The sequence below is a fragment of the Rosa chinensis genome, chromosome 2 (genome assembly GCF_002994745.2).
Source record: "Rosa chinensis cultivar Old Blush chromosome 2, RchiOBHm-V2, whole genome shotgun sequence".
Lineage (NCBI taxonomy): Eukaryota > Viridiplantae > Streptophyta > Magnoliopsida > Rosales > Rosaceae > Rosa > Rosa chinensis.
Genome location: NC_037089.1, coordinates 9467761 through 9479643, shown reverse-complemented (window position 1 = coordinate 9479643; position 11883 = coordinate 9467761).

The following is an 11883-nucleotide window of genomic DNA, read 5'->3' as shown; positions in this document are numbered from 1 at the left end:
AAGACACGTGGCCAATGACATATCTAATGGTCTATATGTCTTCGGGTTATAGATTTTACAATAATACCCATTCAGTTTTTGTCCTTCTCTATTCTTTCTGATTGTCTTCCTCACTCTTCTACTCGTTAGCTCCAAGTCTCTTACTCACTCTTCTTCATCAAATCAAATACGCATATCTGCTGCTAACAATTCATTCCCGACCTCCTCACTACAAATCCATGCTAGACGAAACGGGGGTTGCTAGAATCCAAGAAAGACGACGACTTTCTCATCCAAAGCAAAAGAAAACCAACACTAAAACTGATCTTGTAAAGTAATTTGTCTTGTATTGATATGTGTCAAGGATACAGAATATATATAGAGTACAATATAAACTCCTTGGAGTACACACCAAGATATATCCTATACAATTTACTATACTTGCCTTATTCTAGAAGACTCTAGAGAGATTTGAGGAGATGTGAGAATATCTCTAACACCCCCGGCAAATTGGACGACCCCGGTTGGACAAGTTTGGAGCAGAGAAAAGTGTGGCGTGGCTTGTGAAGTGGTTTGGTGAGCAAATCAGCAGGCTGGTCAACAGAGGGAATGAAGCAAACTCTATGACTTCCCAACGCCACTTTTTCACATACGAAGTGGTAATCAAGTTCAATGTGCCGCATGCGAGCATGGAAGACGGGATTTGCAGCCATGTATGTGGTGCTGAGATTATCACAGTAGAGAAGAACCAGGAACTGCAAAGAGACACCAAGTTCATATAGAAGAAATGATAACCAAGTGGTTTTGGCAGAAGCATGAGTCAACGAGTGATATTCGAACTCCGTACTGGAACAGGCAACGGTAGGTTGCTTCATGGAGCACCAAGAAATGAGAATGGAGCATAAGTAAATAAGATCACCACTAGTAGAACGGCGTGTATCTGGGCAACCAACCCAATCCGCATGGGAGTAAGCACACAAATGAGCGGTATGAAGTTGAGGGCGAAAGACTAAGCCATGACCAAGAGTACCCTTGACATACCGAAGAATGTGTTTGACACCAACGAGATGAGGGGCACGTGGTGCACTCATGAATTGAGCAACCGTATTAACAGCATAAGCAATGTCAGGACGAGTTAAGGTTAGATATTGAAGGCACCCAACAAGCTCACGAAACTCTGTAGGGGAAGAAAGAAGAGGACCATCAACATGAGAGAGAACAACCTTGGTAACAAGGGGTGTGCAGGCCGGCTTATAGTAAAGAAGATTATGTTTCTTTAATAGATCATGAGCATATTTCAACTGATTAATATGAATATAACCATCATGAGAGACAACCTGCAATCCCAAGAAATAATGAAGAGGACCAAGGTCCTTAATATCAAATCCTTGACCCAACGCATCAATGAAACCTTGCAAAAGATGAGGGTCACTATTGGTGATAACTATATCATCAACATATAATAAGAGGAAGATACCATGAGAACCACGGCGAAAGATGAAGAGAGAGGAGTTAACAAGACTTTGTCTGAAGCCAGCAGTGAACAAGAAAGAACTAATACGATGAAACCAGGCACGGGGTGCTTGTTTAAGTCCATACAAAGCTTTATGAAGTTTGCAGACATGATTACGACGATCGAAGTCGACGAAGACCGGAGGTTGAGACATGTAAACATCTTCTTCCAAGAAACCATGGAGGAATGCATTTTTGACATCGAGTTGCCAAAGAGACCAACCACGAGAGAGTGCAATACGAAGAACAGTACGGATGGTGGCGGGTTTGACAACGGGACTAAATGTCTTAGCGTAATTAATACCAGGTTGTTGATGAAACCCCTTGGCAACCAAGTGTGCCTTATAGCGCTCAATTGAACCATCAGATTTCCGTTTGATTGGGAAGAGCCACTTGCAGCCAACTGTATTTTGAGAAGGAGAAGGAGGGACTAAGGACCAAGTGTTTTTTTGAGTAATGCATTGATTTCCTCAGCCATTGCAAAACACCATAGAGGATCTTTGGAAGCTTGAGAAAAACATGTGGGTTCAAGATCAGAGATGGTGGTGAGAAGAGCCTTCAAAATTGGATAGCGAATGGTTCCATCAGTGCGTTGCTTTGGTTTGATGATGCCATCACGAAGTCGCGTGGTCATAGAATGAGCTGGTGGAGCAACCAGCGGTAGAGTAGGTGGAGGGGAAGGCACGGCAGGGAGTGGGGAAAGAGCCTGCTGAGAGGGTGGTGGGCTCGGCAGGTTGGCCTGCGGAAATAAGGGAGGCAGTGACGACGGAGTTGTGGTGATATGTTGAATGTCCAACAAAACAGTGGAAGATGATGAAGAGACCTGCAAGTTAGTGAAAGGAAAAGAATCCTCTTAAAAAATGACATGACAAGAGATATAGACTCGACCAGAAGATGGATCAAGGCAGCGATAACCCTTATGAGTTGGACTATATCCTAAAAAGACACACTCTAAGGAACGAGGCGAAAGTTTGTGAGAGGTGTAGGAGCCTAAGTGAGGAAAACATGAACAACCAAATACACGAAGATGAGAATAAGACGGTGAACGTTGGAAAAGTTTGAAATAAGGACTTTTCCACTCAAGAACGGGAGTGAGAAGGAGGTTAATGATGTGAACGACAGTGCGAGCGGCGTCGACCCAATAGGAGGGTACGTGAGCCGTGTGAAGTAGAGTACGGACCATGTCCGCAATGTGATGATGTTTGCGTTCGGCGAGGCGGTTTTGTTGAGGGGTGTAAGGACAAGAAAACCGTTGGTGGATACCAAGAGAGGAGCAAAAGTTGGTGAAAGCAGGATTAATGTATTCGGTGCCATTGTCACTTTGAAGTATTTTAATGGTGGAGAAGAATTGAGTACGAACCATGGCAACAAAAGTGCAAAAGTAAGTGAGCACTTCCGATTTGTGACGCATAGGATAAATCCATGAATAACGAGAGTAGTCATCGGTAAATAAAACATAATACTGAAACCCACGGTGAGAGGAAGAGGAGACATCCACACATCGGAATGAATTAATTGAAAAGAAAATAAACTATGATTATCATTAAGAGAGAAAGGTAATTGAGTGGATTTGCAAATTGCACAATCCATACAAAAAGACTTAGAAGGACTAAAATTCTTTAAAGAAGATGATAAATGTGAAAGAACGGAGGACGACGAGTGACCAAGACGATGATGCCATATAGAGGAGTGGAGAGCAGCAAAAGCATGGGGAGTAGGAGATCTGGAGACGGAAGACATAGGAAGAGGATAGAGGCCATCCTCACAAGGGCCCTGAAAGAGTAAGGCACCAGTGAGTAGGTCATAAATTTAATAAAAATCAGACGCAAATAAAAAGAAAACAAGATTATCTTTAGTAAACCGGGCAACAGAGAGGAGATTTTTACGAAGAGCAAGTAGGCGAAAGACATCTCGAAGAGTAAACTTAGAAGAGCCCAAAGTCATAAGAAAGTTACCAGTGTCAGTAATGTTCATTGAGTCACCATCACCCATGAAAATATTGTGGGGACCAGTATAGGGATAAGGATTATGAAGAGCAACAGTAGGACTAGCCAAGTGATGAGTGGCACTAGTATCCGGGTACCAGAGAGGATCGGCAGGAGCAGCGGGCTGAGTCATGTGTAGACCGGCAAAGGATGGATAGGTCGATGGACCAGAGTAACGGTGTGGGAATTAAGCAGGAGCATGCTGAGCGGTGTTGCAGGTGGGACACCATGCAAGAGATGGTCCGAGAAGACCAGGGGCTGATGCAGGCCAAGAAAAGGAAGGCGTATGGGCGCGCATAGACCACGGTGGTCGTTGCTACCAAAGATGTTGTTGTGATTGATTGGGTGTGCGGTGAGGGTTATTGCTACGATTGTGGTGATGATAGTTGCCATTGCGGTTGAAGTAGCTGCGATTGTTGTTGCCGTTTCGACCATTGCGGTTGCCACGAGAAGAAGATTGGATGGAGCCATTGTGTTGTTGTGGGGAAGAAGGTTGATGACTGGTCAAAAGAGCAGTATGAGGAAGAGGAGAGGAGTTGTTGAGATTGGGGTCTTGTGCTTCAAAGGCAAGAATGCGTGAACAGAGGTCAGAGAAGGTGGGCAACGGTGGTGTTTGAAGAATAGTGGTGCGAAGCATGAGATATTCAGGACCAAGACCACGAAGGGTTGCGGCGATAAGGTATTCTGGGTCAACCGGTTTGTTGATGGAGGCAAGGGCATCTACAATAGACTTGGCATGCTGAAGGTATTTGTAACGCCCCAAGCTGCACCTCACCAGCTTAAGCACGTCACAGTGCCGCGAGTCTCTAAAATATAAACCGAATGCTCGATTTATGTCCTAGAGAACCGCTAGGCAGTTTGAAAAACTTTTTGTAAAACACAGCGGAAACTACAATTATTTTTGAGGTGAAAACTTGAATTGCTAGCAACTATTTTGTTTGTTCAGAACTTGGATAAAGACGCACACGGGGTACGGATTTCAATGAAAGAGAATCCAACCGAGTTTAACCCGAGGCTAGATAACAACAAGCTCTGAAGCGTGAAGTGTGAGAAATAAGATTTAGCACAACTCCAGACAAGGGTTTACCGAACTTGTTATGCACACCCAGCTCCGTCCGCTAATGTCCTGTCACCAGTGCACAGTACCTGCATTCATACTGTTGTAGGGGTGAGCTTTCGTCCTCGCTGCTCAACAGGAACTCTAACTCGACTAGGCTTGAAACCAATAAATAAATTTTGGAGCTCCAGTATGAAAATAGGCTTAAACCAAGTATTTAAAATGAATGACAAACTTTAATGTTTTTCAACGTGAAAACCGATGCATGATGCTTGAATAAACACGGCGCCAAATCCAAGTGTTACCTGATGGCCGGTCCCATAGACCCACTACACGACCTTACCTCAATTTAATTTATCACCAGGTAAGTGTAGCGAGAACGTCCACTACCTAGCTACACACACGTACCGAGTCCGTGATTACAGATACTCGGACGACCGGTATAGCTAACCCTCCGGAGGTTTAGGGGATCGAACCCAAGGAAGTCAGTGCCCCTTTCGCTCTCAAGCCATCACATCTCTCACAATTTGGTTAGTATGCATTGCATTTTAACATAACCAAACCGTACCACCCATCATGCATCACTTTAACACAAGATATAAGAAAACAACTAACCGAGGAGAGTCCTGAATCCCTACCTGGATTCCGATGCTTTCTCTCACGTACTCCGAGAGTTGCGAACCTTCTGTTCCTCGGGTAACTGGAGTCCTAGATTCTGACATTTCGATAGTTAATAACTTTTGGACAGTTAAATGAAATCTCAACGATTAATATATCGTCAAAACCAACTTTTCCTGGTGTGATCAGGAGTTGAACAAGGGTTGACCACTTTGACCATGTTTGACCAATCGAGGTAGACTCGATAATTACCTAAATTATCGAACATTGACTTGAAGTTACGTTATCGACCAAACATATATTGAGTGCACCCAATTACTAAGGCCACCCAATACATGTATAAACATTAATTTCTTTCCTTACTTATTATCAAACCACGAAATACACAAGCAAACCAAAGATCTCGAATTTACTTAACCGTTTTGCCGCATATAATTCCACGGAATTTACTATGGACACCCAAGCTTTATAGCTTCACCACATTTTTGATTTTTCTACAACCAATTCATAAATTCTAAACTGTTATCACCTAAATAACAACAACCACAATCAAACATGATAGTCATAATTCATTCACATCGACACACAACCCATTCTGCACATGCAATCGAGCTTATACACATTCAAACAACCAACTATCCATTTCAAGGCCACAACAACAGGTTATCCACTCATTTTCAAACCCAACCTTGAGCAACCAACAAGCGTAATACAATCTCAGCCAAACGACCCATTCAGTTCATCTAACCTCCAAGTATCATACCAAGATCAAAACTTGGTTCGAGAGTTGGAATATACCTTCAAAAGCTACTTCGAGCAAGCTCGATTGAACAGGGATGATGACGAACTGGGAATCCAACACCAGCTAGCAGTTCTTTGGAATTTAGCTTCAGTTTAGAACGACAAGCATCAACAGGTGAAGACGAAATGAAGAGCGAACCAAGAGAGGCCAGAGAAGTCGCCTGCGTCGAAGAGCAGAGCCGGACCGAGAGGAATCCAGAAACCCAATTCATCAGAACTTACTCCCATCCGAAAACTAAGTATCAAATCATGTATATTATGACGAAGGGATGAATTTCCATACCGAATGCGCCTTGAATGGTGGCCGGAAACTTGTAGAAATCGCCGACGAAAGCTTGGACCTTCACCGTCTGCTCTTCGTTCTTGTCAGGTGCATGGACGATCCAAGAGCATCAGGCTATAGGCGACGAAGAGGCGAAGAAGATGGTGGTTGTCCGTCGTCGATCAATGGCCGGACCCCGAATGGTCGGGCTGCCTAGCAGGTCGTCGGGTTTCTCTCTCTCTGCTGAGAGAGCTCGAACTTTCTGGTTACTCTAGAGCAATCTAGAGCCTTGGTCTGATCTTGGGGTAAATATATCTCAAGTTTAATTGATTCAAGGGCTATGATGAAGCGGTGGAAAAGGTAGAGTGCTAGGATCGTGCCACGTGTTTTTTGCTGGAATTAATTTCCACAATTCCAAAACTTCGAATAGCCACTAAAAATAGTTCGGTCACCGGAAAAAAATCTCTGGAAATTTCCACGAACTCGTCGTGACGTGTACTTCATTATCCAACTTCTAAATTGAAGATTTCACTTCACGAAATTTTCTGAAAATATTCTCGAATACTTTCACTTTTATCGAAATCGATAAGTCAATTAGCGAACTATTTCGTTTAAGTTCGATAAACTTTTCCGGGGCTCACAGTATTGATCGGTGGTTTGAGTTCCTTTGTTCATGTCCATAAGCTGAAATTGGAGTGAGGCAGAGGTAGCAATGGATTTTTGAGCAAAGTGACTTTAAAGACAGTCCTAAATCTCCTTTGCGGTTTCACAGCCAATAGTGAGAGATATAATATTTTTGGTGAGAGTGGTGGTGATATAGCTCACCACAAGTTGATCTTGCTGAATCCATAAAGGCAGTGCTGGATTGGGAGAAGGGGCAGCAGCAGGTGAGGAATTATTCTATTGTGGAGCGGAGATGGTGGTAGTAGGAGCGGGATGAGAGCTATCAACAAACTTGTACAAACCTTGACCAACAAGAAAAGGTTTCATCTGACGAAGCCATTGGATATAATTTGTTTCATCTAACTTAAGAAAGCTAGCAGTGTTACGGCCTGAGGATTGAATAGAGGAAGATGAAGTAGAGGAGGAGGAAGAGTCGGTGGTCATGATGATAGAAGGGGAAGAAGGATCGATTAGGTCTGTCGATGAAAGAGAACCTAGACCTAGGCTGATACCATGTAAAGTAATTTGTCTTATATTGATATGTGTCAAGGATACTGTTAATTTTTGTGACCGAGGGGTCTAATTAAAGTAAAGAATGAGAAAGAGAGAAAGAGCGAGAGAGAGACACACAAGAAGTATAGTGATTCGTCTCCTGCCTTAGTGGAAGACTACGTCCACTTGAATATTGTACTATGCGTGTACCTACATGCGCATTTGCAAGCATAATTAGCTATAGTGAGCTACGTTCATGGTACCGCCAGAGGTACAGACTCTCACCAAAGGAGTGACCTACGGATACACAGCCAGGCGAGCTACCGCATGAGCCTCGGATTGCCCCCAGATCACCGCCGACGCGCTGCCACGCGCCGTGCCAAGATAGCATCAGAAGCTCTTGATGCTGGGAATTGAAGCACATCAGTCCCACATCGAAAACAAGGAGAAGATCAGCCTTCTCCTCATCTATAAAAGGTTCTCTCCTCTCTCCTCATTAATGACGCATTTTTACTACTCATTTATTGTTATGCTGTCTATATGCATCGACTGACTTAGGCATCGGAGAAGTGAAGACCGCCCAACACGGTCTCCCTCTGACACCCTGTCTTTCATTTGACAGCTAGAGAAGATCACCAAGTCCTCAGAGTAGCGGTCCGCCCACTGGACCCGCGTTGAACGAAGTTTCGGCTACCGCCGGACTTTGAGCATTAACAATGTGTGTTTGGGCCTTGCGGCCTAAGGGGGATTACAAAGTATGTAATGGGATGTTGAGTAAGTGGGAACGAGTCTCCTTTTATAGGGGAGGGAGGCTCCTTCCTTTACCTGTTTTCCAATGTGGGATGCTAAAACCACTATTCTAGTATAGAAAGGCCTATTATGGAGGCAACTTAGCAAGGCCTGGAAGGTGGCTTCCTGACGAGGTATTGGCCGCTTCCGACTACCGTGGCGTAGTTTGGACATCAGGCTACGAGATACATGTCTCGGTTAGGTCCCACCATGGCTTGTGGGCCCCCCCAAGAGGGTGTTACTTATGCTTGGTGATGTAGCAAATCCTCCATATTGTTAGAGGTATGTACAAGTCCCCGAAGTCCCCAAGTAAGAGGAGCTTCTTGGTTGGGGAGTTATACACATGATGTCACCAAGCATAAGTAATGTCTGAGAGGCGCCTAGCCCCTACAAGTCCCAGAACTCTGTAAACAAGAAGGGACTCGTTAACCTGCACAACAAAGACAAAAGCACGCATATGTAGAATGCTTGTTATATTGGGCAATGTATGTGAGTTGCATTGATATGCATTGGCATATACGAATATATGAGGCGCATGATACATGTTGATATATACATGTGAATGGCGCCGAGTATGATCGATTATGACATATAAACTCGAGAACGCGTATGGTTGTGTGAACATATCACCAGTAAGCACATGAATTGCATATGATGCGCGTGGTGGTCGCAAGAAAACGAACAAGTCAAGTTGATGAGGTTACACTCGGTGTAAGTTGCATGAGTGCCATGAAGGCAAGCGTTTGTAATTCGTGAACGATGAATACGCAAACGCTTGTGTTTGTCTGGTTTTCGCTAGTATTAATGGATCGCGAAAATAATTCAATTTGTTGCAAAAGACAAATGGTAGAAGAATTCAATGTTCCATTAATGTGTATTATGTCGAGGGGATGTGAATGTAAAGCTTGGGAATGCCGGAAGGCAAGAGCGTGAAAACACAAGGGAGCCGGGAAGGCGCGAGCAGGAAGCTCGGGGGTGCTGGGAAGGCGTGAGCGGGAAGCTCGGGGATTGCCGGGAAGGCGCGAAAGGGAAGCTCGGGGGTTGCTGGGAAGTCGCGGGTGGGAAGCTCGGGGGTTGCCTGGAAGGTGCGAGAGGGAAGCTCGGGGGTTGCCGGGAAGGCGTGAGCGGGAAGCTTGATGGTGCCTCAAAGGCTTGAGCAGAAGTTCGGGGGTGCCGCGAAGGCGTGAGCTGAAAGCTCAGGGTTGCCGTGAAGGCGTGAGCGGAAGCTCAGGGGTGCAACGAAGGCGTGAACGGAAAGCTCATGAGCGGAAGCTCGGGGGTGCCATGAAGGCATGAACGGAAAGCTCGTGATCGGAAGCTCGGGGGTGCCACGAAGGCTTGAGTGAAAGCTCAGGGATGCCGCGAAGGCATGAGCGTGAAAGCTAGGGGAAGCCGCTGAGGCGTAAGCGAAAAAGCTCGGGATGCCACTGAGGCTAGAGAGTGAAAGCTCGGCGGTGCCACTGAGGCATGAGCGTTACAGATCGTGAGCTGGAAGCTCGAATGTGATGCCTTGAGGCGTAAACGTAACCGTTGCTAATTATGCTAGGTTGTATGTACAAGTCCCCGAAGTCCCCAATCAAGAAGGTTTTCTTGCGGGGTTGATACCAAAGCGTGGCTTTATGCCTTATTATGAGCATAATTAGTGCAAGTGCGTCGTCCATCTAGAATTGGTCTGAGCGAATGCTTATGCCCTTTCGGGTGGGCCCCGCTAGGCCCTCCGAGGAGTCCCTCACTCCTGGCTATAGACCTCTGTATGGTCGGAAAATTGTTTGATGAGGGGAGCTGCGTATAAGCAGTGGGTGTTAGGTAGCGAACCTAATCTTTGATACCCAAGCATCGAGGGTTAACCGCCGGATCAATGGCTGTCATGGGCTGTGTTAAGCGGTCCCTTTACTCTTTCCCGAAGGAGAAAAGCTTGACTGTAATGCCGCGTAGCAGTCATCGTCATTATGAGGCATTGCCTTACAGCTTGGCGGTTGGTCGTAGACCATAGAATCGTGAAGCCTAGACCCATTTAGGTCTCTTTCCCGTGGGGAGGGTTTGACAAAATATGGTGGCCAAGAGGCTAGACAAAATATTTTACATATAGTGTACATGTAAATAGTGCTAATTGTATGGGCAACAAAATAACAAGTGATATTTATGTGGATCTTATGACCATGTAACATGCACAATAGATAGTGGCAAGTGTGATGGGTGTCCATATAAAATTTTGAGTATAGCTTCCGATGAAAGCTATGGAGCATTGTGAACTTAGAGCTTAACTAAAGCATGTTGGATATGTTTGAGCGAGTTAGGTTGTGTTCAAGCAAGTTGGGTGTAGTTGAGAGGATAGGCGCTATGCGAGCATGCAGGGCATGGCCCAAGCAAGTCGTGGCCATGCTCGATACCCAAGCGAGTCGTAACCCAAGCAAGTCATTATCCAAGCATGTTTAATTAAGTCATAAGTGTCACAAGCTTCTAGATGTGGCATAATTTGTTTAAGTGAGTTTCACATTAAATTGATTTAAGCATGGCATGTGTATAACATGTATTTGTAGAAAAGTTTGCTAATAACATTTTTGCATTATTGCAAGTATGCTTAATAGTCATGGAAGTATGTAAATATATATCAAGTGTGATATATTGTAGGCATTCTTAGAAGTCGTAAAAGCATGTAAAGGCATGGCTATAGCTCTAATTGAAAAAGCGTGTAGTGAGAGAAAGTTACTTGTCTCGTGCCGATTTGGAGTAGGTTGGAATTGGAACTAATATAAGTACCCAAATCATATTTGTTGCTCAGCGGAGGAGTTGCCCAGCAGAGATGCTGCTCAGCGAGGCCTTCTCAGCGGAGCCTTGCCAGCGGAGGCATTGCTCAGTGGTGATGTGGCCTAGAGAAGAAGGATGCCAGCGGAGGCTGCCCAACGGTTTCTGGTCGACTCTGGAAGAAGGCCTAACGGAGGATGCTGGATGGCGGTGTTGGGTGTCCAGAGCAAATGGGAGCCAAATTGTTGTTGTTTTTTTTTTTGCAAGCTGTGAGTTGGCGCTGACCAGCTCTGATCAGCATTGACCAAGCGTAATGAGCCAAGGAGAAGACTTCTAGCGTTGACTCTTTAACGGAGATGGGATGAGTAGCAGCGGACTCACGCTGGCGGTGCAACTTTGTACCCTCGTCAGCCAAGAGCAATGAGCTAATGAGAAGATTGGGTGCCCAAAGTAAATTGGCACCTTAAAAAATTTTATTTATTTATTTTTGTACCGTTGACCAACTGGGAGTTGGCGTTGACTAGCGGGGACCAACGTTGACCAACTCGGAACCTTTGTTGACCGAACGTTGACCACTCCTATAAGCGTTGACCAGCCTTGACCGCGTGTTGACCTGCCATGATGGGCGTTGACCGAACGTTGACTTGACACTAACAGGCCAAAGTTCATGATATGTGACGAAACCTTTGTGTTGGCTTCCCACAGACGGCGCCAATATTAATGTTTGTGACCGAGGGGTCTAATTAACGTAAAGAATGAGAGAGAGAAAGAGCGAGAGAGAGAGAGAGACACAAGAAGTATAGTGGTTCGTCTCCCGCCATAGCGGGAGACTACGTCCACTTGAATATTTTGTAGTATGTGTGTTTGGGCCTTGCGGCCCAAGGGGATTTCAAAGCTTGTAATGGGATGTTGAGTAAGTGGGAATGAGTCTCCTTTTATAGGGGAGGGAGGCTCCTTCCTTTACATGTTTTCCAATATGG